Raw genomic sequence first — 27,993 nt, forward strand, 5'->3', positions numbered from 1 at the left:
GTCAGAGTGGTGACAATGCCTCCGATATACCATACAAAACCATTTCCGAGGCCAAGTGTTTGTGTATCAGGTTTTTATTAATTAGTAATTCATTTATGAACGACACAGTTTACACGGACATTTGATGCCTGCCTTTCTATAATTAAAATGACTACTGATTCTATCCATTGAGCCCTAAATTAAAGACCCACTAAAGGCTATACATGATGGAATAGTCTCTGTAGTCTGTTCCTCTTGATATGAACAACCATATAAATTTTTTCGACACATGTAATGTTTGACATCCATCAAAAAAAAAAAAAAGTACAACAGAAATATTCCATGTTTAAAGCAGAGGTGAAAAAAAAAAGATGAAAAAAAATTCCATTGTGGCATAAAAGAAAGAGTTAGGTCACTACCAAAGTGAAAGGAAATCAATGGGACAGCTTTGGAGACCCATTTCAATCTGTTGTTGACATTGTTTTCTGGTAGTAATTTTCTCAAAATGTTAACAGTATTGAGTTTGCCTATTGATTCTATTATTTTTGACCTTGCATTAGTGTGGGCTAATCTTACATACCATAAAATTTCCTTTCAGAGCTAAAATTATTATATGACTCTGGAGGAAACCTCCAGTCGGGTCAGGCACCCCCCTCTGGATTTTGATGAGCCTATAAGCGGCAATCATGAGTTATGTTGACTTCCAATACACTTTCATGTTTACATTTTATTAAATGGTTTAAGCAGGGTCATCAGATAAATGATCAACATATTGACTGAAACACTCCCGCCTGGATACATTGAAGGCCACAGCCAGCCAACCAGATTGGTCAACTTGAATTTGAGTCAATAGCATAAGTATATATTTGGCTACAGAATTGAAGCCAACTTCATATTCAATCTTCTGAAATCCTTGCTAAATAAATAGCTACAAAAGCGACCACTGGAAGAGGCCCTTTCTTCTCACCTGGTAACCCCTCAACCTGGTTACGACTCCTCCCAAAACAAATAATCCAACTGAATCAATTCAGAAGATCGGAGGAGAGTCGAGGAGGGCAGGGCAAACGAGAAACCAGAAGCTCTTGAATAGATTTCCTGGGAAGAGATTAGATTTATTGTTGACTCTAGGTAGGGGAAGTCTGGTAGTTGTATTTTCAAAAGGTTTATGAGATGCAGTCACCATGTGGGGTGACAGCCCGTATGTTTGCCACCCTGTCCCTCCCACCTCTCTGCATGGGAGGTCAACCCCCCTCGATAGCAACCCCCACCCCACCCAGGCCTTTCCTGCAGTCCTTCCTCAGACTGCCTGCAAGGGAGTTTCAGGATTTACTGGCACAATGCTAATAGGTTTGCCCACAAATAGTTCCAAGGGTATTGTGAGGGGAGTTAATTTCCCTCTTAATGATTTAATTATATGCCACAGCTCGGCTGTACAAGAATAACAACGCACCTCACTTTTCTGTAGCTGCTGGGGCTGCTGATTTTGGAAACTTTTGGAAAAAAGTGACATTTGCACTCCTTTAGAGAGAAGGGGACTGAGCCTTTGGGGAAGAAAGGAGAGTTTTCCCTGGCTGTGAACAGCATTCATCGCTAATGGTGGAGTCAGGGGTCTGTTGGGACAGAGTGATGATGATTGTGAGATTCGCCATGATTTGCCTTTTCAGGTCTTGATTGAGCTGTGAAGTGGTATTAGTGGGTGTTTTCCTCCGACACTCAGTGAAGCCACTTGCTCCACACATAAGTGAGCTCACATAGGTGAGCTCAGGGGCCAGTCGAGGTCCTTTGGTTCTAAAACCCAACTTGTGTTTTTCACCACCTGAGAGCATCTGTCAGTGGCTTCAAAGGCCTCACTTGCTAGTGCAGGATCCTGGGAAAGAGTTGGTGGTTTAAGATGCTTTGGGGCATCCAGGCCTCTTAAGAGAAGCAGAGGAAGTAGGGATGGGCTGGGGCAGAACCAAAGCAGAACAGACATGTGGGCCCAACAGACCTCTGTCTGGCTCCTGGGCGCCCTGGGGCCGTGGTACCCATCAGTGTCCCCCCCCTGGGCAGAGGCAGCCCACCTCCAGGCCCCCACTTGGCTCTATCTCTGTAAGCAGGTCTGGAGGTGACCTGGGGTCAGCGGCAGGGAGTGGTGGGCCCTGAACCCAAGAAGACACACCGGGCAAGGCCTTTGGGAAGGAGAGCCAGGCCACCCATGGCTGTGTGCTCAGTGTGTTGTTTCCAGCTATATCTGTGGAAATGTCTACCCCACAGCAGAGGGAGGAGGGAGATTGTAGGGTTCTGGACCAGGACCTCTGAGTTCAGATGCCCAATCCACCTCTTCCTGGGCAGGTCACTGTGATAGGTCGGGGATCTGAGCCTTGAGATCACTCTTCTCTGGAAGGTGAGCATACCTGCGTCCTCTTCTTGGCTCATGATGAAGTCCAGGAATTATTCTAAGAATTATTATTCTTAAATATTAATTAAATTAAATTAATTAAATATCTTAATTCTTAAGAACAATAATTCTTAAAGTGTCTTCAGTCCATGGAGGAGGTTGTTGTTCTGGAGAGGACATCCAGGTTCCAGGCCACCTACCTGTCCCTAGATCCCAAGCTGAACAAGACTGTTCTTGGGTACTGGCACCCTCCTTCTGCTCAGGGGGCCTCAAAGTGGCCTGAAAAACCCTGGCCCCCAACTGGATTATCCTCCAGGCTCTTCAGGAAGACCTCCATCTGCAGAGCCTGGGAAGGCAAGAGGGGACTCCTGCACCCTGGACTCCTGTGAGCGTTGGTGCCAGTCACTGCAGACCCCACTCCCCAGAACAGGACATCTCTCCTTGGGCTGTAAGGCAAGCCTAGCACCAAGGCCACTGGTACCAGAGGTGACCACACCTGCCTCAACTCTCCCGGGAAGCCGTGAAGGCTGATCCTGTGGCCGCATCCCAGCCCGGCCTTGGACGTGAAGATGAAATGAGCCACCAGAGTCTGAGAAAGGTATTATCCCTGGCCATTTTCTAGTGAGAAAATCGAGGCCCACCCAAGAGGAGGGAACTTCTCCAGCCCCTCCAGCGTGGAGCGGAGCACTCGGCTGCCCCGGGGCAGCCTGGCACCTGGCTCGCTGAGAGAGGCAGATGGTGTGGGGGGAACGTGAGCAAGTTTGCTCCTGTGCCGGCTGCGAGGTCTCCGGGGCCCTGCGGGTCTCAAGGCAGCCAGGAGCCGCTCTCTTTTTTTAGTGAGAGGAGCTCTCATCTTCCGCTGCGTTGCCTTCCCGCTGGCTCGTGTCTCATCTTCCTACAGACAAGGTTTCTCACAGCTTCTGGCGAGGGGGCAGGCACTTTTGACATGCACTGAGGGAGAAAGTTTACAACTGCAGAATCGTGAGCGCAAAACTTCCCCGACCATCTGCAGCGACGCCTCTGTTTGTTGGGCTCTCCTGGTGGCCGTCAGTGTTCAGACTTTCTCTGTCTTCACGCCTGAGAGGGAGGGGGATTATCAGCTTTTCTCAGAGGTTATTCATCAATTAAATGGCAAGTGAGTTTCCTGTCAGGGAATCACTGAGTATGAACCCCCAAATCAGACTCTCCTCAGGTAGAAATCCCAGCTCGCCTGTTTGGCCATTTTTTTTTAAGTTTTCCCAAACTTTCCCTCTGTAAAAGGGGCATTTTAGAGCTGTTCAGTGAGCAAATGCCTGCCAATGCCAGGAACATAGTAGGTGCTCAACAAATGATTATTATTACTGCATAATTTTTAGTGAAGTGTAAGAGCACCTTAAGGTTGAATCTTAATTATATAGCAATGGACTTTGGTTGTTATTTTATTTTTCTTTGGGTGCTGAGGGAAGGCACAATGGGGAGCAGTGACTATTAACACACCCCTTGCCTTCAAGAGTGATTTCCAAAGGAAATAGGGACGGGTTGGGGTGAGGTCCAGAACTCTTGACCCCTCCGAAAAGCCCAGGTGACCTCGATATCTCATGCGGAAACCAAGGCCCTCCTTCCTCAGTGGAAAAGAGAGGCCAGTGATAAAGCAAATTTCCCCTGTATTGTCCCTAGAGGAGTGCGCCTCGGGGAGATTTATTGTTCGAAGCCTTTAGCCTCGAGCTTAATTTTAAAAGTATGTCTTTCCCCAGAAACAGAGACTCTTTTAAACGTCACAGGTGCCCCCAAGCTCTGCTGGGAAGACACCCTGGAGTTTCATTTAATACCCATCTCAGTCCTGGAGGCGAATTCTTTATTCCATCCCTCTGAGAGCAGATGAGCCTCCTCCTCTTTTGTGTCAGCCCCTGTGTCAGCCACCGTGTGGGCGAAGACAACTCATGAGGGGTGAAGCATGAGCCAGGGCCTGCCCTGAGCTCAAGAGCTCTGGGGCTTGGTTCCTTCACACCTACTAATACGTGAACATATGGGCATCAGGGGCATGGCCTGCCTGGCACCCTACCCTGGGGGGCTGTGTTAGTAGGAGTCCCCCAGGAGTCAGCTCCCAGCCCAGGGGTGGAGTAGAGTGGTTTCTGGGGACACCTGGGAGGGCCATGGAAAAGTTAGCCCAGATGGGGCAGTCACTCAGAAAGGGCCTGTTACCAAGGAGGAGAAAGGGCCTGTTACCAAGGAGGAGACTTCTGCTGGGGGACTTGGGGAGACAGATGAGCACACACCCTCCTGAGTGATCCATGCCAGGAGGAGGAGCTGGGGTGTTTATCCACCAGCTTCCTTTAGTCATTGGTTACGGGCTCTCCCTGGATGCATCAATTGTCTGGTACCTCAGCTCTGCCATGTGGTGGGCAGGAAGGACTTGGGGGTCAGAGAAAGCCCCCAGGCACAAAGAACAGCAGGCCTATGTCCTTGAAGTAGCCAAGGCCAAGCAGATGGGGCGACCACCATTGATAATGGTGACCAGAAGTTGAGCCTTTGGCTTTTGCCTTGTTCTAAGTATTTCCTTCGCCTTTAAGTCAGAAATGCCCTGTGCTTGGTCCCGAGGTGATGCAGCGATGCAGCTATTATGATCAAGTTCTGTGCTTAGGAAGCTCACAACTTCCTAAATTGTGAGTCCATGAAATTAGAATGCTAAACAAGATGTGCACCCCTCTTGCCAGGCTATGCTCTAAGCACTTACCTTGATTAATTTATTGGGTCCCCACAGGAACCCTACAATGTGGATACTTTTATTATCTGTATCTTTGTGAGATGAAGAAAAAAATTGTAAAGTTTTAGCTAGTCCATAGCAGAGTCAAAATGTGAACCCAGGCTAGCTGTTACCAGATCCCCGTGCTTATCACGTACATCATATGCATCCCTCTACATCTGTCAAGATTCCCTTGCAAGCAGAATGGTTCTGAGATGTCCTGTGCATTCTGGGATGTGTAGCAGCATCCCTGGCCTCTATCTGCTAGTAGAGCCCCTCCTCACATCCTTCTTCCCTCGCCTCCTCCCACAGACTCCCCCAGTTCTGACAACCACAGGTGTCTCCAAACATTGCCAAACATCTGCCTGGTTGTAAGTGGCCCCAGTATTTCTTAGGAAGAGTTCATAGGATGCAAATGAAAATGCCTTTCTTCTAGATTGCTTCATCTTTTTTCCTATGCAATAAGAAAAGATGCCGTATTCTGGAGTTGATCATGTCTGTCAATCACCAGCCAAATAACTTTCAGTGCAGAGAAAATGGAAGCAGGAAAGAAGTTATTGAAAAGTAAGGTTGTGTTAATGCATCTGAGTCGTGAACTTGCCGGTCTGGCTCACACACTGTGGCGTGCCCTTTGAACAGGCTGTTTCCATGGTTGTTTAGTTTAAATGTCTTGCAACTTGGTTGAGAAATTAGTGAAAACCCCATTAGATGAGAATGGACAGCAAGTTCCTATGGGATTTTTGTTATTGTTTTCCATTTCCCTGGGGCTATTTTATTCATGACTTTTTTAATAGTTCTATTTCGAACCCCTCTCACCCAAGTAAATAAATCCCTTTTCTCTGTCACCAGCCTAGAGATTCCAGGCTTTATTTTTCAAATCCTCCAAACCCATTTTTATCCGTGTAGCTTCTTAGAGCCGGTCAAATTTGAAAACTGATCCTTGAGATTTGGGGGTGTTTTGTGTGAGGACAATAGCCATAACTTTGGCATTAACATGTCCTCATTTGTCTCCTTTCTCTTTTTTTTTCTGGCAAAAACACTCTTTAATTCAACGTCTTCCAAATTTGGCTTTGTAGCTAATCTATGTGATTGGAGAAGTTTCATTGTAGTGTTGGAAGCCTGAAGAATTCACTTTTTCAATTGGTGATGAAAGCATAATCTCATGATGTTGAAGCATTCTTTAATAACAAAGCATCTCTATGTGCCTCTGGCTAACATACTGAGTGGTACTTTGTTAATCTGCTTACCCTTGTCTGTGACCAGAGCTTTTGATGGCCCCCAACCCTGCTCAGGATAAATAATCACATTTATGTCTTAAATTCTGTTTGGGTGTTATTTGTGAGAGATGAAATGCCACAGTGGGCCAGAGTGTAGATTGTGGGATCAGACAGAACTGGATTTCCCAGGTTCTACTACTACTTCATGAGATTAAGCAAGTGTAGCAGGTAGAATGATGGGGTTACCTCAAAGATGCCGGAGCCCTGATCTCTGAAACTTGAGCATGTGTTACCTTGCCTGGCAAAAAGGACTTTGCATATATGATAAAATTAAAGATCTTGGGGTGAAACATTATCCTGGACTATTTGGGTTGGTCCAGTATCATCCTAAGAAGGGGATTGATCTTCTGTACTGGAAGATGTTGTGTTGTAGCCTTTGAAGATGGAGGAAGAGGCCACAAGCCAAGGAATTCAGGAAAATACTAGTAACTAGAAAAGATAAGGAAGTGGATTCTCTCCGAAGGCTGCCGATGGACCACAGCCTTGCAAACCTCTTGATCGTAGCACATTTTGGGCCACCATGGGCCCATTTTGGACTTTTTGGCCTTCAGAACTGTGATATAAAGACTTTGTATTGTTATGAAGCAACTGAGTGTATGGTTATGTACAGTAGTAATAGGAACCTAGTATAACAAGCAACCTACTCTTTCTAAACCACTGTCTTGTCATTTACAAAGTTTTTTCTCATTGGCCTATTGTGATGAATGAAAGAGAAATGTGCTTGGCATTGGGTCTAGCATAAAGTACATACTTAAAGGTACCTACTGAGTCATAGGCTTTTGACATTGTCATATTGTCGCATCTTCATCATGCTGCCTACTATCAAATTTACCAAATACCCATCCATGGTGGTTAATTTTATAGTTTTAACCTGGCTGGGGTGTGGTACCCAGTTGTTTGACCAAACACTAATGTAAGTGTTGCTGTGAAGTTCTAGCTCCTGATATTTGGATGTGATTAACATTTACAATCAGTTGACTTTAAGTAAAACAGATAACCTTCCAAAATGTGGTGGTCCACACCCAATCAGTTGAAGATGCTCAGAGCAAAGATGGATTCCTAGGGGAGAAGTCATTCTGTCTCAAGATTGTCACATCGAAGCCTGAGCTTTCCACCCACTGGTCTGCATTGAAGATTCAGACTCCACATGGCAACATTAACTCATACGTGGGTTTCCCACCTGCCACATGTCCTACAAATTTTGAACTTATGAGCCCCCATTATAGTGCAAACACATTGATTAAAATAAATCTCTCTTTTCTAGCCCATTGCTTGGGTTTCTCTGAACAACCCGGAGAAAGACATCATCCAATTCAAATGCAGTGCATTGCAAGATTTAAGATTTTGAAAAGGGAAGATGCAGTTCTAGTAAGTACCCAAAACTAAACTTTCTCTCTAATTTGCTAAGAACTTTGTATTTTCTCATTGACATTTAAAGGGACTCTACCTTGGTGCTTCCTTTCTTTCACCTTTAAATTAAAAGTGTGCAATTAGGGTGAGGGTAATAATGGAATCACAAAGACTATCACAGCAAAAGAGTTGGGTGGTTCTGTGACATCCTTTGTAGTGGGGTTTGACTTTGAACTTAAAGTAGTTAATAATCAATAGGATGGTCGCTATTGCCTTTCTAGTCTGCATATTCCTCCTTCCCGAAGGCCCTCTGAATGCCTCCTACCCTGGCCTGTGCTGCCCCCCTAAGGCTTCTTACGGTCAAGCAGCTAAAGGGTTAATGCCTAGACATAAAAGTACTTCTGATTGGTTGGTGCCAGGGCTATATTGGTTATTGATTATTTTGGTATTGCTTTTACTTAGACGTAAAAGTTCATGAAAAAAACACAATGAAGGATTGTCCAAGTTGTAAATGTGCAAAGGTGCAATTTCAGTATATTATCAGTTTAAAGAAACAGCAGGTGAAATTCCTCATATTTTACTTCTCTTGGATTTTGGAGGGGATTTCAAAGTTTCATTTCAAGTCATTCAACAGGATTACTATATTATGGCTTTTGTTTACTCTTTTCTTTAACAGATAGGAGACAAGTGTGACTAATTTTATTGGACAAATATTTAGATTTCCTCCTCTGAAGATATGTCTCCCGGTCTCGCTAGCTGATGTGCATTTACTTCTTCTCTATAAATTACTTTGCTCTTGGCCTTGGAAGAAAAGACCAACTTCTTCTTACTGTTGGACTTCCTTCCCCCAATTTCACAGAGAAAGTCATTTGCCAAACACAAGGATTTGATCAATAAACAACTAGCAATCCCCAGGAGGCCTTTCAAGGGATTAGAATTGTCAAACACTGACTCAGGATTTGTTCTGGTAGTTGTTAAAAATTACATAAACATAAGTTTTTTTCAAACTTCAATCAACCCAAGAGTCGGTAGTAGAAGACTTGACCCTGTTATTGATTACTTGCTATAGATGCTCTTCCAAAGAGAGTTAATCAACAAGGTGTTGACAATATCAGCAACATCTTGTATCTCTTGGAAATTTTGCTTCTAGTTGTAGAAGCAACTAGATCTTGTACCACCGCCCCCCACAGGAAGCAATAGAGGTGCGCTTTTGTGAAATGCACCCAGTTTTCTGGGAGCCTGTGGGTTATTCCTGTCCCCAAACTAAGTGCTGTAGGACAATAAAAGCACTAATAAGCCAGGATATAAAAGGTATCCCCTAAAAACACTCCAAATGGAGTCTCCTGATGATAAAAATCTCTGACATCCTGTTAGTCTAAATTCCTAGCACCTAAAACAGTACTGGCCCAGAGTGCTTGGGAAATATAGGCCAATTCGGAACATGCCAGGGTTATGCTCTGTGTATAATTTGATCTCTCATATATGTTAAAGTTCATGAGAGGAAAATGTAGTTTAGAATAAATTTTAAAAATTGCCAATGAGAATTATTTAGTTGTTAATAGATACTGAGGGTACATAAGAAGAAAACATGACTCATAGATAATTTATGTTGATAATTATTTTTAAGGGAAATTTAATATAAAATCAAAGAAAATGAGCCACATTGCTCGATCTTGAGCATATAACACACCAAATCCACAAACATTGTCCTATAAATGTTTAATCACACTTGAGATCCATTACATAAACAAAAAAGATAAAAGATATAATCATTCCCCCCATAAAAAATGAACTCTGTACTCTAGATGGGGAGCTCATAGGACCCCTTCAAACCTTCTAACCTTGAAGGCAGAAATCTTGCAAGAAGATTATAAAAGGGAAGAAGTTATGCAGGCCGAGAGGGATAAGAGGATGGAACCCCACAGCCAGATCTCTCAAGGCCATGTCAACACTGGGACGAGATGCAGGAGCACAGAATGCCAGCGTAGTCCCTTGGAGACCTGCATTTTTGCTGCCTTATGATTATTCTTCAAGTGAGTAAGGAAAAGACAACATATGGACTATATTCCATTATTCATCTTGCTATTTCCAGACCCCATGCCTTCACTCTTTTCTAGCCAAAGATGACATTTCCTGAAATGTGAAATATGGCTTAAGGTGAACTATATCCTTTGTTAGTTCTATAGGTAGACTATGCTCAACATGCAATATTTGAAGTGATATCCTGCATCTTTTGCATTTATTCACAAGAAAATTATAGCTTTTCAGTTCATCTTCATGCCCCTACCTCCTCGAAGATCCTTTAATTTATGTTTGATATGATTTTTGAATGTTGGTTCTTCCTCTTATTTTCTCCAACACCCTCAACCCTGTTTCCTTCTGCTGCTTTTCAGTGCTGCATTCATATTTTCTAACATGTTGATCAGTGACTAGCTGCTTAATCCTTCCATCCTTCCATGCCTGGAAAGTGACGCTCTTTATGTTTTGTGCTAAAGCTGTCCAGCTCCCCATACCCTAGTCCAGCCCCTGGTTTACCCTCTGCCAGCCAGAGGAAGGAAGCGGATGAGCCACTTAATAGAATAAGTAAAGGTGATATGACTTCTTATAATGAAATGGAAAGATAAGTATTTTAACCTGATGGGTCCCTATTTCCAGAGATAAAATATTAACATTTTCTATTAAAAAATTAAAAACAATTTTAATTTGCTCTATGTGTGGGCAAGGACTTTCTGAAGTTTAAAAAAATAATTGAAACCACAAAGGATATATCAACAATTAAAACAAAATCTTTACCTTAAAATGTAACATAAACCCAGGTCTTGAACATGTAACACAGCAAAACCAGGAATGTTGTGCTATGTATGTGAAATCATACTTAAGATCAATTACATAAATAATTAAAGAAAGGATTTTAAAAACTCATTCTTCCTCTACCAGATGTTCTCTGGGCTCCTGCTTGGGGAGATCATTGAACTTTCCAACCTCAAAGGCAGAAACGGCAGAAGGAGATTCTCAGAGAGTAAAGGCGTACTGTTAGCACAAGTACAGTGTATACAGCACCGAAGGTGCGCACATATGTACTACTGGAGAGCTTATGCAAGCCAATTTTTCTTTTTTTTTTAAGGTTCTTCTTTTTTTTTTTTAAGATTTATTTATTTATTTATATAAGCACTGGGTACAGTCAGAAGCGCGGGAGGGTGAGAGGATGCACCAGAGCCAGAGCGGGGAGCAGAGCAGGCAGAAGGACTGAAGTGCACTGCTGAGGGGAGCAGCGGGCGGCAGGAGAGGTCTGCGCGCCATGAGGGACCCTCCTCCGGTGGCCGGGGAGCAGCCGGGGATCGAACCGGCGCTGCAGAGGCTGTGGGCAGCTTCGCAGCCCAGCGCTCAACCGCTGTGCCACCCGGGGAGGCCCATGCAAGCCAATTTTTCAAAACTATGACCTATGGAGAAAAATAGACAGAAGACCAAACACTCCCTTCATGCAAGAGGAAGTAAAAATGGCTAATAAACACTTGAAGGTGTTCACATAGGCATATTAAAATATTAATTCATATTAAGATAAGATCTCTTTATACCTGGTATATAAACAAACATAAACTCTTAAAAAGTCCCCAATGCTGGTGAATATGCCCCAGAAAGGCCAGATACAGATCATTTTTTTTCTTACCATCTCCCTAAGGTGGAGATGCTGTGTGCTTTTCTCTCTCTCCTAATTCAGCTCCCATGGGGACTGCTCTACCCACAGTAAGTTTTAGGACACTTAAACTTCTCTTCTGGGCATCTCTGCCCTTTCTTGCCCTTTCTTGACTTTGACTCTCAAGAGGAGGTTCTTAGTTCTTAAAGCAAGTGGATAGTTTCCTCCCTGGAGTCCTGCCTCTTAAGGTACTACTGATGGTGACCAGTGCACCCTAGTTTCCCTGGGACTCTCCCCATTTGACCACTTAAAGTCCTTGAGAGACGTGCTTAGTCCGGGACCAACTGGAATAACTGGTCTCCCTACTGCCATGTGGAATTAATCAGGAGAGCTGTCTTGTATTTACCCCGGTGCGTTGGTTTCCTAGGGCTGCCTTAGCAAAACACCAAGACCTGGGTGGCTTAAAACCACAGAAATCAATTCTCCCATAGACCCAGAGATGACAGTGCGAGGCCAAACTGTCAGCAGGTGGTGCTCTCGCAGGAGACTCTTCCATGCCTTTCTTTTCCCCACTTCTGATGGGAGCAGCTGTCCTTGCTGTTCCTTGACTTAGGGGTTGCTTCAGTGCAATCTTTGTCTCATGTAGACATCTTCTTCCTGTGTATCTTCACAGCATCTTCCCTCTATGCTGTGACTGTGTCCAAATGTTCCTTTTTAATAAGGACACCAGTCATACTGGATTCAGGCTCATTCTAATAGTCTCGTTTAACCTGGTCCAATCTGCAAGGCCCCGTTTTCCAAATAGAGTCCCCTGCTGAGGTGCTGAGGGCTAGGACTTCAGCATATGTTTGGAGAAGAACACGCTTAACCTCTAACACTCAGTCTTGCATTCTGCAGTCTTGTCCAATAAACTCTCCAGTAAAAGTCATGGACGATGGTAAGCAGAGGGTTGAGACCCTTGTGCTTCATCCAGAAGGCATCAACGAGTCCTTGATGGCTCCCGAACAAAGGCGGGACATGCTGTTAGTGTCATTTTAATAACGTTAATGTGGAAATAGTGTCCATGATGGATTGGCTCATGAGAGAAGCTGGTTATTAGGGCCAAGAGAAATCCCCTGGGCCTGGTGCCCAGCTACATCACTGCCTCCTGCTGAGATAAGCCTTTTGTGTAACAGACATCACATACCTCCTCATGCCAGAAAAAGCTTGTAAGGGGAAGGCAGTGTATATATAGACCTAGGTCTCCCCTGAACTACTGTCATGGAACCCTGTTCTGTCTACCCTCTGGGGAAAGACTCCCTTGTAAAATAGAGGAAAGTGTTCCATTTCTTACTGCTTCTTCATGTTCATCCCATAAGCTGAAGTCTTTCTGCCTGCTGGTATCCACTCCCCCTTCTCTCCCATGACCCAGGCCCTGGTGTCTTCCTCAGCCACACTGCAGCCTGGACCATGTCTGATTTCAAGTTTGGACTGACTTTCTGCTTGACTTGTTGGTCTTTGAGAATAATTTATATTGTCCCCCTTCATCAGACTCCTTTGACTTTTATACTGGTGACTTTGTTTAAGCTTAACATTAAAACTCCCAGTGATGGGGCCTCCCTGGTGGCGCAGCTGTTGAGCGCAGCGCTGTGAAGCTGTCCACAGCCTCCGCAGCGCCGGTTCAATTCCCCACCAGCCAGGGAGAACCCCACATGGCACGGCAGACCTCTCCTGCCTTGCCTGCTGCTCCCCTCAGCAGTGTCTTCGGTCCTTCTGCCTGTTCTGCTCCACGCTCTGGCTCTGGTGAATCCTCTCACCCTCCCACGCTTCTGGCCTGTACCCCGGTTCTTGTATAAAATAAATAAATATAAAAACAAACAAAAACTCCCAGCAGCAGTGGTGGGTGTTAAGCTACCACCGACTTGCCTTTATCCTATGGATTGCCTTAGCCACTCTGTCCTGCCAGATGAATGAGTTTCAGACTCTGCGGGAGTTTCATTTCCTGACTGTCCAAGAAATATTAGTTAGGCGGCTTTTAGGGTAGAGGCAGTGGGATGATAGTTAGGCTTTTATAATGAGTGACGTGGAAGTCAACTCTGATTAGAAAGGGGCCTTGATGGGGAATGGCTCTCTAACAGGAGTATTCTGGCTGCTGTGAGGACCTGTTAGAGGCATAGCTCCTCCTCTAGCCGTCTATACGACGTGTCACCCCCTGTGAGCACCGCTACAGGATGGCAGCGAGCAGGTCATTGTTCTGATTCAGGAGAGAGATTGGCAGCTTGGATCGGGCAGGTAGGAGCGGCTGTGTTCTTTGCCTTTGCTTCTCCTGTCTCTCCCTTTCCAGCCACAGTCACTAATTCATGATTCCCAGCGACATTCCCCACCCTTTCTGGGGTTTCTTGAGCCCTGTCTACTCCCCCAGTTTCATCATTATCCACCCGCTCGGCTGGGATGGACCACGGCTTCATCTTCCTGTTGATTAATTTCATTTGCACGCACACCGCCCGCTCTCCAACATCTTCAGCGCGGTTTGCACACGACGAGTCATTTGCCAACAACAGATTTTCATTATGGAAGTCATCTTGGGGAGTGTGCGTGGGGCTCGACTCAGGTGACATGTTTGCTCAACGCTGCTCAGTGCTCTCAGTCATGAAATGGGATTTGATGGCTTTCTTTGAGTCCAACCACTGTCGAAATAATTACCAAGTTGTTTTCTCTTTATTTATTTGCTGATCGACTGGGAATTGTGTTATTGTTTTACACGGGCAATGTAATTCCAGCAGTCACTCCTTTTAAATGAAATGATAAGTGTGCTACATTGTGATTATGTAGCGTGCCTGTGATGGACTGGCAACCTGGGCCCTTGTGGCCCCGGGTTCCAAAACTGGGTGGGAAGTAGGAGCCTCAGTCCAGCTGGCCTTGACTTGGAGTGTTTTGCTCATGGCTGGCCTCGCAAGTGGACATCCTTTCCTGAGCGCGTCAGCCGATGTAAGTGGGTGAATTAGGCAGGTGGAGAAAGCAGAGAAGCTGGATCTGTGCCCAGTGGGAGTCTGGACTGACAGGCCAGCACCAGCATAATTTTCTTTTGCTGCTGGAACTGAGAATAATCCTGAGAATAGTCAGGTTTCCTTAGGAGCAGTGAGACCTTTGGGCTGTGGTGGACATTCTGATTTTGAATTTCATTTTCTGAACAACAAATAGGTCTTTGCATCAATAAAATCCAAGCTCTCTGGTTTGTCAGTCTTCGTTCTCAAGGATGCCTCTGCACTCCCTGTGTTATCATGACATCTTCACTTGCTCTCAGGGCTGGATGCAGGGTCTTACAGGACTGAGGCTTGTCACAGCTCACAGGAAACCATCTTACTTAGGGAGGATTTACTAACGACCTATTTTTGAACAACTGCCCTCTGAGTAGACTTTGTATGAACCCTCACCTTCTGAATCATCTCCTCCATCTTGTTCTGTGCTGCGCTGCCCATCGGCTAGCTGATGGTGTTAGTGGGGTGGACAGCAAGCTCCGTCACTCTCGCTGCAGTTGACTACTTAGTCACCAAGAGAACTGATGAAGGGCCTGCATGAGTGTCCTGTGACTGCTGTAACAAATTGCCACACATTTGTGGCTTAAAACAACAGAAATGTAGTCTCTCCTAGCTCAAGAGGCCAGAAGTCTACTGTCAGTATCGCTATGACAGCTGGTGTTATATGTGAATTTGACATATAACATACAAGCACCCAGACATTTGATTGAACATTATTCTGGATGTGTCTTCGAGGGAATTTCGGGATAAGATTGACATCTGCCTTGGTAAAATGAGTAAAGCAGATGGCTCTTGCTCACCTGGGTGGTCTTCATCTCACAGCTGAAGACCTGAATAGACAGAAATGGCTGAGTAAGTGGGAACTTACTGGCTGACTGAGTGGGGGCATTGGTGTGTCCTGCATGGGCTGGAACTTACATTATTGGTTGTCCTGTGACACCAGCATGTCTACTGCCCATCCGGGGCTTCTCGGCCTGCATAATCAGGTAGGCCAATATTTTGCAAAAAACAAAACACTCTGTTGGTTCTATTTCTATGAAAAACCTTGGCTAACACAAACACTGAGTGAAAATGAAGGTGTGATAGGGTGGCACTTCTTTTGTCCATTCTAGAGGAGAAGCTATTCCTGGTCTCTTTGAGCTTCTGGTAGTTGATGACATCCCTTGGCTTGTGGCCACAGCACTCTGCCTCTGGCTGGTTCCTTCTTCTCTTCTGTCCATGTGCCAACTAGCCTTCTGCTTCTTTCTTGCAAGAACATCAGGATAAACTTGGATGATCTCCCCACCTCAAGAGGCACACAATGTAACATTTAGAGGTTCCAGTGGCTGGGGTCTCATATCTTTGGGGAGCATACAGGGACTCCTTTGCTCCTTCCAATTATAGGCGTCGAGGCCAGTGCTCCACTCTCGCTCCAACAGCCGTGCAGGCTGCCTCTTCTCTCTCCCCAGCCTTTCTCTGTCCTCTTACTTCCCCAACTTTCCCTTGTTTCCAGGGCCTCTGCTTCCCTGTTCAGCCCTTCCTAACAGTAATGATTTCCTTTTGTCATTCCCTTTCCCCCTTTCTCCTGATCTCTCCCCACTTCTTCACTCCCCCAACTTCTACCTTCGCCGACTTTTCCCTAAAAACACCATCTTGCTCTCTCAAGTTTCCTCCCATCTAATATGCTACAGCTTCAACCCAATCTTCTCACCTCCAACCCATCAGGAATGCTTCAAATTTCTGGTTTGCAGACACTATTTTTTCTACTTGATTTCTACTATCATAATTCATTTTTGTCATAAAAAATCGATTTCTGGAATTTCATTAAGTTTTCTGAGGGAGGAAGAATATGCTTTCCCATTTCGATCCATGAAAATATCTCTTTATCTACCACACTTCCTCAGACTGTGAGCTCCCCATGGCAAAGACGCTGCCTTATTTGTTTTGATTTACTTAATGCCCAGCACATGGTGTTGCTCTTACATGTTTATTAAGTGAACGTCACCGTGGATTTGGTAAAATGAATTGCGTGTGGTTGTTTTAACTGATTACCTAAATTGATTAGACTACCATTTCCATGCACAGACAGGGTTCTCAGAAATCCACTGAGTGTTTGGATAATAATCTGAAAACAATACTCAAGTTTCTATTAGTCGTGCTGCATTGGACTTGAGAACCCATTAACCCTTTCTCCGAAGAGCAGACGAGATAGGTAGCAGCTTTGCAAGCCATTGGCTTTCAAAACTTAATTTAAAACAATAAAAAATGTTCCTTGACATCATTTTGTCTCCCTATTTATTTAATATGATGTATTCTGAATGTGCTGCATATCACCATAATGTATCGGAGCTCAACTACCACCTGTTATTTTGTAGGGAAAATAAACAAGACCTCTCTCATCAGATGAGTTAATTACACTGACATATTCACTCCTCCCTAGAGATACCATAAACTAAGATGCTGCAAAGCTTTAATTCAAACAAGCAGGCTGGAAATGAGAGCAATGCACTTGTATATTTTCTTTGGAAGAATCCAAAGCACAATCCAGACTTGATCTTGGAGGGCAAGGTAGCTGGAATTTATCAAATGGAGGCTTATCTAGGGTCACGTAACAACTCTGTACGTGGCTTTGAACCCACTTCCCAATATTTGGCACCAATTCCCCGGCTTGTGCTTCTGAGCAGCAGGGGGGCACCGGCTTTACCTGCTGCCCCTGGCATTTCCCCTCCTCTCAGGTGTGCACCTGGAGGTGACCTGCAGAAGGTGGTTGAGCCTGAGGAGTGGGCAGAGGAGGGGTGGCGGCCAGTCGTGGACCAGGAGGCAAGAACATCAGCAGCAGAAAGCTGGGGTCTTTTCTCTTTCAGGGAAGTTGGGGCTCATGTGTGGGAAGATAGTTATTGGGGTCTTAAGTCAGATTCCCTAGAAGCAGAACCTGAAAAGGTTTCATGCACAAGAGGTTTATTAATAACCTGTTCCCAGGAGAATCATCTGTGGAGACAGGGAGGCGGGAGAGGAGGGAATGGGAGGCAACAAGGTGTGATCTCAGCCTTGGCTGGGTCCAGTGGGGAACATTAGGGTACAAACCTCACCTTGGAGCTTTTCCCAACTGGTGCCAAATAGTCTGGTTTTCAAACTCCCAGCAGTGAGTCATTGGCTACAAGTCAGTTAGGAGGAACATAAATTCTGGGGGATTTCTTATTCTCTTTCCTATGGCAAAGCAGTCCCTTCACTGTGGCAGCCCCCACAAAAGAATCACAGGTATGAGCAAAGCTCACGGAGATCTGGGGGAGGGGAGGGATACACAGACAGAGGCCCTTTGGTGCATCTGACCCAGTATAGTGGGTGAACCCCATTTACATGTAACAGAGACACCCCCAAATAAAACTTTGCTAACAGTTGATTTGCTCTCATGTAACAGTGTGAAGCTGGGTGGGTGGTCCAGGGTGACAGACAGCTCTGCTCCATGATGTCATCCAGGGGCCCAGGCTCCTTCCAGCTCATTGCTCCTTCAGCCTCTGAGGCTTTGTCTTTGTCCTAGGGGTGGGGGTGGGATGGGGCTTTATTACTAAAATGAAGAAGTGGAAAATGGGCCCTGGGGGCAACTGTCATTCTCTGCCATGCATAATAATTGCTGATAACTTATGGCCAAAACTAAATCAAACAAACGACTAAGACATAAATAAGCAACTTCATAAAAATTACTTTTATTTATTTATTTTAAAAGATTTATTTATTTATACAAGAACTGGGGTACAGGCCAGCTGTGCGGGAGGGTAAGAGGATTCACCAGAGACAGAATGGGGAACAGAACAGGCAGACTGACTGAAATACACTGCTGAGGGGAGCAGCGGGTGAGACAGGAGAGGTCTGCCTCGCCATGTGGGTATCTCTGCTGCTGGCCAGGATCGAACTTGCATTGCAGAGGCTGCAGACAGCTTCACAGTGTGGCAATCAACTGCCTGCATCACCAGGGAGGCCCACTTTTTTTTTTTAATTAATTTACTATGGAGTGGAAGTAGAGTCATTCATGGCACAATTCTCTATGCAGAATGGGTTTTGTGCAAGATGGCGGCCCTGGGAGTGAGTGTGCTTTAGTGTACTTGACATAGCAGGGGTCGTGACCTTATAGTAGGAGCATCCAGACTTCTGAAAGTCCCTAAAACAGCCCCACTCACCTCGTCACGTAGCATTGCAGGTGGACAAGTCAAATGTCAGCACACTCTAGGAAAAGTGTTGTTTGCAAACTGAACTCTCAGGAGGTGGATTGATAAATCCACAAACCAATTTATTCATTTACAGCAGGCGATGTACCCGGCACAATAACTCAACCAGTCTCTCTCCCAGTATTGACTTACCTGAGAAACCAAATTAATTATCAGAAGGTTGCTCTGCTAAGTATGGAATTAGAAAGAAAGGAAATTGGATGGTCTTAAGGGATTGCTCTTACAGGCTTGGATAAGTCCTGATAAATTGCCCTGAAAGGAAAGGACTGTACTGCTTACCCAGAACCTGGCTGCTCAGCCCTGAGCGCCTTCTCTTTAAACTCTGATGTTGACCCAAGTTTATCATCCCAGGCTTTGAGTTTACACTTGCCATTATTACATTACCTGACTTGAAAAAATTCTAAATTGTGTTTTACATCCGTGCGATTTTCAGTGAGCTGTGCTCTGTGGTGTTAGGGAAGCCATCTGAGCTCATGAATACACAATATTCTTTCATCAGAGATCATTTTCGCTTTTTGATCTTTCTCTTTATCCTCTGGTCTGTCTCATGTTAGGGTCCTTGACCCCTTTTTCTCCTCAACATCAGAGCTACTGTCTCTATCAGCTGGGAACAAGTAACAATATGACCACATCCTATTCCCATCAAGGCCAGATCCTCTCCTTCCTCTTAGTGGCTGTGTGATCTTAAGCAAACCCACCTGCCTCAGTCTTCTTATCTGTAAAGTGGGGATAATAATAACAAGCATGAGATGGCATTTTTCTGATGATTCAAAGAGGGCATGGGGTAGTTTAGAAGCGGGGTTCTCAAAGTAAATGTGGTTGAGAGCTCCCCAGGCTCCTAGAGTCCCTCATGCCAAGATCATTTCCAAACTAACACTAAGAGGTTCCCTGCCTTCTTCACAAAGTTGCACAGATGCTGCAATAGCAATACAGGAAGGCTGCTTTGTGTGATTCTGGTGGTGGTGCCCACTGCACCAGCAGCTACAGTCCTCCCAATGGTGTCCGTGGCAGGGGCAACGCCCCCCTCTCACCAGCAGCATTTAAGAGCACCCTGGAGGAAGTAGGAACATGTCTTAATTTTGACATCATGAATGTTTTATGTGGTGAAACAGAAAGTATATGAAAAGCACCCCCACTGTAGAAGGGCTGCTGACAGCTGATTCTAAGGAGAAACAGTTTCGTGACAGAGTCGAGAGCTGAAACCACCTCTGTCCTCAAGCAGCACTATTTTGACGCCAAGGAACAGCTGATAAGTTAGGGGGTCGGCAGACCTCAGGATCTGGCAGATGTTTGTTTGGAAAATGAACAAAATGAGCTGTCATGAGAAGGGAAATAACTAATGATACCTGTTACCTCAGATAAAATTCTTATTTCCAAGCAAAAATGAGAAATTTGGAAAACCTGACTCCACCACACTGAGCTAGGCATCTTTCGAGACGTCAGTACTTTCCTGATGAGAATGGTCTTGATGAGAAAAAGCTTCCACGTCTGGAATAGCGTCATCACTTGCTTAGAGGACATCTTCCCAGGGGCCAAGGCCTGATGGTACAAACTCTCACGTGGGTGAAAGAGCCATGCAAATGGAAAGCCAGGGAAAAGAGGTCTCGGAGGTTAAGGACATGGCTTCAGATTCCACATTGCAATCAACCTTTAAGAAACTACTGCTTGTTGAGTTTTGGTGTAATAGCAGAAGAAAAAAATCCACATTTATCTGAAAGCTTCTTTTCTATGTGTATATACGTGACTTCCACCAGAAGGATGTATCACAGTGGAAAGAGTGCAGAAGTTGTGATATGTAGCCGTCTTCCTCAACCAGACCTGAAAACAAGGCTTCTTGCTACATATTTTTTGTTGGAGAATTTTATCTTTATTAGGATATGATGTTTATATTAACAAGTAATGTGTTAACTATTATATATTGCTATTAATTCATTATTGTTTAATAGAAATTAATAAATAGACACTTTAGACTCTTCTAGTTTTAAATCCTCTTGTGGAAGACATTCTCAAACCCTCCAGGACATATAAAGAAAAGCTCTCTTATAAGCTAAACAGCTTTTGAGAGCGTAAAGGCTTCCTGAGAACTAAAGGTTTGAAAATTCCTGGTTTTGGAATATTGCTTAGCATAAATAAAAAGAGCTACAATTGCTTATTTCCAAACTGTGTATCATCATCAGCATAATAATAATAATAATAATAATAATAATAATGATAAACTTTCAGTGATAATTTATTGCATGCCAGATACTGTCCTATTTGCTTTGCATGAATCATGGATAGACTTTTAAGCAGAATGTGAGGTGATAGGTACATTTAGCTTTATTTTATTGATAAGGAAAATAAGGGACAGAAAGGCTAGTCATTTGACCAAGATCACACATTTATGAAGTAGCAGAAATGAGACTCAGATCATCCAGAGATTCTGCTCCTAGTAACTTTTCCCCTAATGAATTTTATTGGTATTATTCTTATGTATTATATTATTATTATTTAAAAACCTCTGAGTCCTCCACCAATTTGTAGGATCAAAGTCTACTTTCTCCACTCAACTCAAGCAAGTCTTCCCAGGGCGTTTTACAAACCTTCCCAAGAAGGGGTATCTGTTCTGGGTGGAACCCTTTTGGGAAATCCATAGTTTCCCCCAAATTAGCCCTGTGCAAATGTGAACCTGCCTGTTGTCAAACTTTAAGAGTAATGAGGAGGGGGGTGTGTGGGATTCACATGAGACTGTGTGCTGCTTCATTAGGACAGGGCCTCAGGTAGGTGCTGATGTTTCTAGCTTAACCAGAATCAGAAATCGAACAAAAGAAAGGGAAACTCTGTAGCAGCCTCCCAGTTTTTAAAAGACATCTACACTACTGGCCTGGGTCACCGTCACGTGTGAGGATTCTGGGTCCTCCCCAGCAGGTTATGAATGCCAGGGAATGAGAAGACAGCTTCCATTCCAAACTCACAATTTCAGAATAAATTTTACTGAGATGAAGGTCAAAACAAACCATGACCTGGGAATTTTATCAGCCAGATAGCTCCATTGCATGAGTCACTTATTGCGTAAATACATCTGATGAAAAAGGGGAAGATGCATAGGATCCTGACATGGGTTGTCAAAACCCGCCGTCCTCCGTGTTGGTGGCTGGCCAACAGGATGCCAGTGTGGGATGAATACCCTTCTATTCATTTTGTCCTTTGTTTCGCACTGAACGTGGCTGGCGTCTCTGCAGGAAATCCCTTCCTAAATGGGGAGAACAGCTGAAGCCGAGGCTTCCAGAGTGTCGGGAGGGTCAATTTCTTATGGGTGGGTGGAACCAAAGAGAAGTCTGTTTTGCTGTGCTTGGGTGATTTCTTAACATTCTTTGCAAGCCTGACCTATTTCTAATTCCTTGAGCCCATAGTCTGAAAGGTCATTAATCTGGGCTCGGTTCACGATGCCGAGACTTAAGGCTTGTATTTCTTAAATGCCAGAGGTGTGTCCGCTTGCCTCTCGAAATGCTGTGTCTCTATTCAGGCGTGCAGTGGTCGGCGCGAGGCACATCAGCAATTTCCTTTCTCATGGAAACATTCCCCTCACCCAAGGAGCCACTTGTGGGCTTTTGTTTTGTTTTGGTCTTGGTGTTTGGTCCCTGGGATCTCTGCCAGGGATTAACAGGACAAACCAATCTCCCCCACACACTTTCTTTGTGTCAAGTACAGGGACAAACACGTATGTGTTTGTGGAGAAGTTGACAGCATCAAATGTACTTCCTGGGAGGAAAGGAGGAGGAAGCCCCAAAAGGACTGGTTTCTGCTTGTCTCTCCGGTGCTGCCCCCGTTTCTGAAGGACCTCGTCTGAGTTCTTTGTTGTCATGGACAAGGTTTGGGGGGGGTCCTCTCTGCATATCTCACCAGGATGACTTCTTGCCCTTCCCCACACTTAACAGTGGCCTCTTTGGGCCTCCGTTCACATCAGGCCCTTGTGAGTGCCCTTATCCACCCTCACCTGGCTAACAGCCTGCAGGGCCTCGGGTTTCAGCTCAGCTGTCCCTTCCTGGAGAGGCTGATGGGGCTCCCTCAGCCCATGGGGGTGGGAATGCTCTGGGGAGTCCCCTTAGTAACTGGGCTCACTGCGCTGATGTGCAGATCCAAGTGTGATTGCATGTCCCCTCACCTTTCCCCGCCTATTACTGCCTTTTCTCGATTCTTCCTTTCCCCTCTTGGTCTTTATTTCTGTGCATTCTCCTTGTACAAATCAACACACCCCAGCCCGGACAGCAGTCCTTTAGGCTGCAGGTCTTTCACTTGTTTCTCTGGAATCGCCCTCCTCGGGTCCTGGCTCCTGCAGCAGCTGTTTCTGCCCTCGCTTCCTGCTACACTGGGCCCTTCAGGGTGCCCGAGGAGCAGAGAGGGTGGGAGAAAGAGTTTGAGGCTTTCATTCCTGAGCCGCCTTCCCAGCCACCTGCTGTGGGCTGGTTGTCACCCTCCTGAGGACACAGGTCCTTTCCGTGTCCCTCCATGTCCAGTCGCATCTCTGGGTGCTGGTGGCAACTTCTCATCTCATCCTCTGGCCCCGGGTGAGTGGCTGCCGTCACTGGTCCCGAGGCACAAGTCGGCACCTGCCTCTCTTTAAACAGCGCCCCGAGCTGCACGATCAGTGCTTTGTGCTCCTGACCCCACACAATCTGGATGCGTCTCTGCTTCCGGGTGGGACCTGGATTGATTCAGGCATCACTTTCGATGCTGGTCCCAGCCCTCTGCCCCGGAGGGCAGCTGAGCTGTGACTCTGACCTCCACCCCTCCGCAGCTCTCAATTCCAGCCCCGGGGGACACTCGTACACGGGGAAGGGGTGCATTGAGTGATGGCTACATGATGTTGTTGCCTCTCGAGCTCCGGGAGGAAGATGGGGCAAAAGTTGCCAGTTCCAGGCAAACACCCCTTCTCCTTGCACATCGCAAAGATGAGACCGGATCACAGTTGAGTGGAAAATTCCTTCCCCGTTGTGGAAGCCGACGGCTATTATGAATCCAGTGAGTCAGGAATGGGTATGAAAATAATCCACTCTACACCATCAAACACTGAAAGCACATTCTTTTCCTTTGAAACAAGATCGGCTTTTGGAAGCTTTCACTCCAACACCCATCCATCTAAAACTTCTCTCCAAGGACACGGGTAAGATGCAATTTGTTTCATAATAAGCCTCAGGAGTTTACTTTAAAGACATGATTACCCAGAAGGCAAGGGGAGCTGTCTCCAATTTCTTCCATTTCAAGACGATGTCTATCCTAAAGGAAGGCAGGATAAGCTCCAAAGTTTGACTAGAAATTCTGGCTGTGAATTATATAGAAAATAGGAATTTCGCACAGCTGTGATTTATCCTGGGTGTGAACCGCATCTCCCAATCAGAGGGCTCAAATGAAGAGCATCAGGCCCCCATGGGGAGCCCTCTTACCTGTCAAACTGGCAGTAATGCTGCAAGCTGATAGCCTTTATACCACTGTGGCGTCCTCACCGGGCTCAGTATGCATTTCAAACCCAACCTGGGACTTTGCACACCAAGCCAGGGCCGCAGCTACCACCAGCAGGGCTCTCCTGTGTGCTTTGTATGTCTTATCTCGTCCAGGCCTCAGCAGTACTTTGGGGGATGCTCTTAGCACCTCCATTTTACAGATGTAGATACCTGAGGCTCAGCGGGAGGAAGGGACTCCCCCAGCTGGGTGTTGGGGTCATGCTCCCTTTGCAGGCCAAGTTCTTTGCCACGGAGCCTGCTGCCTTGTGAGCCCTCCCGCTCCCCCGAGTGCAGGTGACCCATCTGGGCTGCCCCACTACGGTGGCGCCCAAGACTCCTTTGCGTTGCCTTGTTGTGTTGTGTGGGTTTGTATTCAGATTGGTCCTACAATCTGGCGCACAAGCTTCCTCCCCTTGGGAGTCCTTGAAAAGCGTGGGGTTTTCCTGAACCATACCTTAGGGTTACTCATCAACTTCTCTGACTATACTTAGGTCTAGTTTAGGTCTCTGTAGGACACCCCTGCAGAGAGTGACTTTGCTGTGTCATCGACACGCTGGGGATCCTGACTTTTGCTGGAGATGTGTGGAGTTGGCCTCAAGTTAGCAGAGATCCTCCTCTGCCGCCCAGACTGTCCTCCTCACTGGGACACCCCCCATCTGGTTCTTCTTTCCCTTTGAAATGTCCTTGTCATCCTCATTCACATCCGCTGGTTCCATGAGGGCACCGGGCCTGACCTGCAGGATGTGCTTCGCCACCAGGCCCTGGCTTGGTGCATCTCACCTCCTTCCAGACCAAGAACACTGTTGACATTTTGACCCCAATAGCTTTCTTTGGGGCCTCTTCCTGTGCGTTGTGGGCTATTTAGCGGCATCCCAGACCTCCGAAATGCCCGTAGCCTGCCTCACCCAGTCATGACACGTGAAGATGTCTCTAGACAGTGTCAGATGTCCCCCCGGGCCAGCATCTCTCTATGTGGGGAGCTGGGTGCAGTGAGTGGCAGGTGGACCCTACGCTGATCCATGCGGTGGAGGCGACCCACCTGAGCCAGCACCTTCCTGCCCGCCGGGCTCCCAGCATGCTCAGCGTGACCACCATTTCCTTCCAAGAACAAGGCAGTTTGGAGCCCCCAGGTGAGGATTCTAGTGGGATTTTTTTAAATAAATTATTGTATTTTATATAATTCTTACATCATTTTTCATTTTTGCATAATGTATGCATTTGCATTTTGGTTATATTCCCCATACAATTCCCACCCCCTTTTTCTAACCCTAATCCCTCTTCTCCTCCCCCCGCCCCCCACCGTAGTGTGTCTCTGGTCTACAGTTGCTTGATGATTTTGATTTTTACTTTATTGCAATTATTCTTTTTCCTGGTCCCTTATTTAGGTTTTCTAAATTCCTGCTATGACCATCCCATCCGGTATTTTTCTTTTTCTTTCTGGCTTATTTCGCTGAGCATGATCCCTTCCAGCTCCATCCTTGTTGCTGCAAATTGCATGAGTTTATCTTTTTTGATTGCTGAGTAATGTTCCATTGTATACATGTAGCACATCTTCCAGTGGGATTTTCCTTTCACATTTATCACAGCCGCTAAACCAGAGACTCTTTTCCTGTTGTTGCTCCCAGAAAACCGCCCATTCCTCCTGCACACCTGTCTCCAGGCTCATTTCTTGTTGGCACGTAGGGACTGAGTCTACTTAGGGGGCAGGAGGACCTCAGATACGACTGTCCCGCTGCTGTCGGATCTGCAGTAGGTCTCTTTTATGTGCTGTCATGCCATTCATTATCATTCAGGGCATTCAGGACTCGTAAGCGCACTGAGGGCAGGGCAGAGTCTGAGCTTCTTTCTGAAGTCTCAGCACATGGGCTCTTGTGAGTCCTCCTGCATGAATACATCAGCAAGTTCATGCATGCCTCAGTGGTGAAGAAAAGCAGCTTACTTTTGATTTTGATTTTTTATTTTCAGATTTTTAATCCAGAAGCAAAAACCAGCAGTCTTCAAGAGGAGCACACTTTTCATCGTTTCTAGGCAATTGGGGTAGAATCTGAAAAACATCGAAGAGGCTAAGTCTGTGTTTCCAGCATACATCCCTCCGGTGAGTGCAGAGAATTACATGATATTTGTAAAAATAGAGATTATGATCCTCAGGCTGGCGAGGGGAGCATACACCCATCATTAGATAACACTGACACTCCTAGTGGGAAGGATTTGCCCCCTGGATTCTCTGTAGGTCCTGCTGCTTGGGGTGGGGAGACGTACTGGGTGTTAACCTCATCTTTAACATCAGTCTGTCTCTTCTCCCCATTTTTTCCTGCTCCCCTTTAGAGCAAGGGCTCAGACCTTGCAGCAGATAAGTATAGACTGAAATTGACAGTATTTTAATGTTTATATTGTGTTAGATTCAAGGTGGTTATTTAAAGTGAATGATACTTGCTGTTTTGCATTTGTGGCATTCATAGGACATTTCCATTTAAATAAATTTAGCTATGTAAAAAGAAAAGGAAAGTTGATTGAAAGAAGAGTGTCCCATCACCTTATAATACGATATGGCTAAAGCTGGGGATGAGGTTTTCCAAGTCTTGCTTCTCCCCAGATGGAAATGGGGACAGTACGAACACTAGAGCATTGTTATGAAATTACAAGGGGCTAATACATGAAGAATCTTGGCTGATTCCCTGGCAGATAGGAAGTCCCCCAAATCTGGTCCATTTCTTGTTACAATTAGATCTTGCTTCTCCAAGAGTTGATGCAATTTTAAGATGAGCTGTAGACAAACTCTGGGATGACAGAAGCCTGAAAAATAAGTCTTGTCTTATTCCTAAAATGGTTTGGCTTCCTTCTATCAGTGATGGAGGGGTTTGAATAGACAAGGGTCCTGCTAGTTAGCTGTCATTAGATGGAGCACCAATCCACCACGCCTCTTGAACTATTGTTTTTGGCAGCTATTCCTTAACATTTTTCCAGTATTTAAACAATGATCCCATACAAGAAGTTACTTCCTTTGGTGTCTTTGGTGTACATTTCACAAATGATTTGTATTGGCGGGCTCTCTGGGAACTTGCATTATCATAGCTACCGGTGGGTCACTAAGATTTCACTTTGGTCCAAGAGGCACCTGGTTATGCCTGCCTCAAATAGTTTCAGACCAGGAAGATTTGGGAAGGCTATATTCTCTTGGCTGTCTATTTTGTGTCTCAGGCAGGGACCCTGGGTCCTCCGTGGCACCTCAGATGGAGGGAGAGGCAGGAGGTTGCTTAGTGTTGGACTATGGCCCCTTGGTGGGGAGGAATCACTCTCAGCATGTCCTGCCCACGGACTGAATCACTAGATAGAGGGCTGACTGCTGCTTCAGGAACCCAATATGACTTTTCTTAAACATGAGAGCAGTTCATTTTCTCTCAGCCTGGGGCTGGTGTGGCAGCTTCATATCATCTGTCACTCAGACAAACCCTTTGCTAGTTCCTCCATGGCTAAGGCCACTTCCTTGTCTCTTGGGCTCAAAATGACTCACTACCTTGCCTGCATTTCAACTATGTGAGTTGAGAGCATTGGGCAGAGCCATCTTTTCAAGGTCATGACCTAGAACCGGTGCACACTCTTCCACCCACAAACCTTAGCAAACATTCACCCCACAGCCTGGTCCTGAGCGCCAGGAATAAGGATTGTTGGAGATTTCTCCTTCCAGCATAGGAAGCCACCTAGCACTTTTCAGGGTGGAGGATCTCAATTCCTTGCCAATGAGAATCTATCAAAATTTTGAAGAAAACAACAATCTGTTTTCATTATTATGTGTGAAGAATGACTCTGAACAAAAGTAACAGACAGGCAGCCTGATCCTCCCCTCAGGGAGCTTATAATCTCTTAAAAATAGCAATAAGCAAGAACATGAGAGCAAATTTAAAAAGTGATTACAAATTATGGCAAGTGTTTTGAAAGAAAAAGAAGCCTGAATAAT

At 45.5% G+C, this 27,993-nt stretch overlaps 1 long non-coding RNA gene across 1 annotated transcript in view; it reads left to right on the forward strand.

The window, feature by feature from the left end:
* The window catches only part of LOC119254578 (uncharacterized), a 72,982-nt gene that overhangs the window by 20,290 nt on the left and 24,699 nt on the right, over positions 1-27,993 (forward strand). Inside the window, exons 2-3 of the long non-coding RNA XR_005127307.2 lie at positions 7,620-7,723; positions 26,004-26,133. This is a non-coding gene — a long non-coding RNA (uncharacterized LOC119254578). The remainder of the gene's footprint in view (positions 1-7,619; positions 7,724-26,003; positions 26,134-27,993) is intronic.

Source organism: Talpa occidentalis, unplaced genomic scaffold (genome assembly GCF_014898055.3).
Source record: "Talpa occidentalis isolate TD23 unplaced genomic scaffold, MPIMG_talOcc4v2.1 talOcc4.10, whole genome shotgun sequence".
Classification (NCBI taxonomy): domain Eukaryota; kingdom Metazoa; phylum Chordata; class Mammalia; order Eulipotyphla; family Talpidae; genus Talpa; species Talpa occidentalis.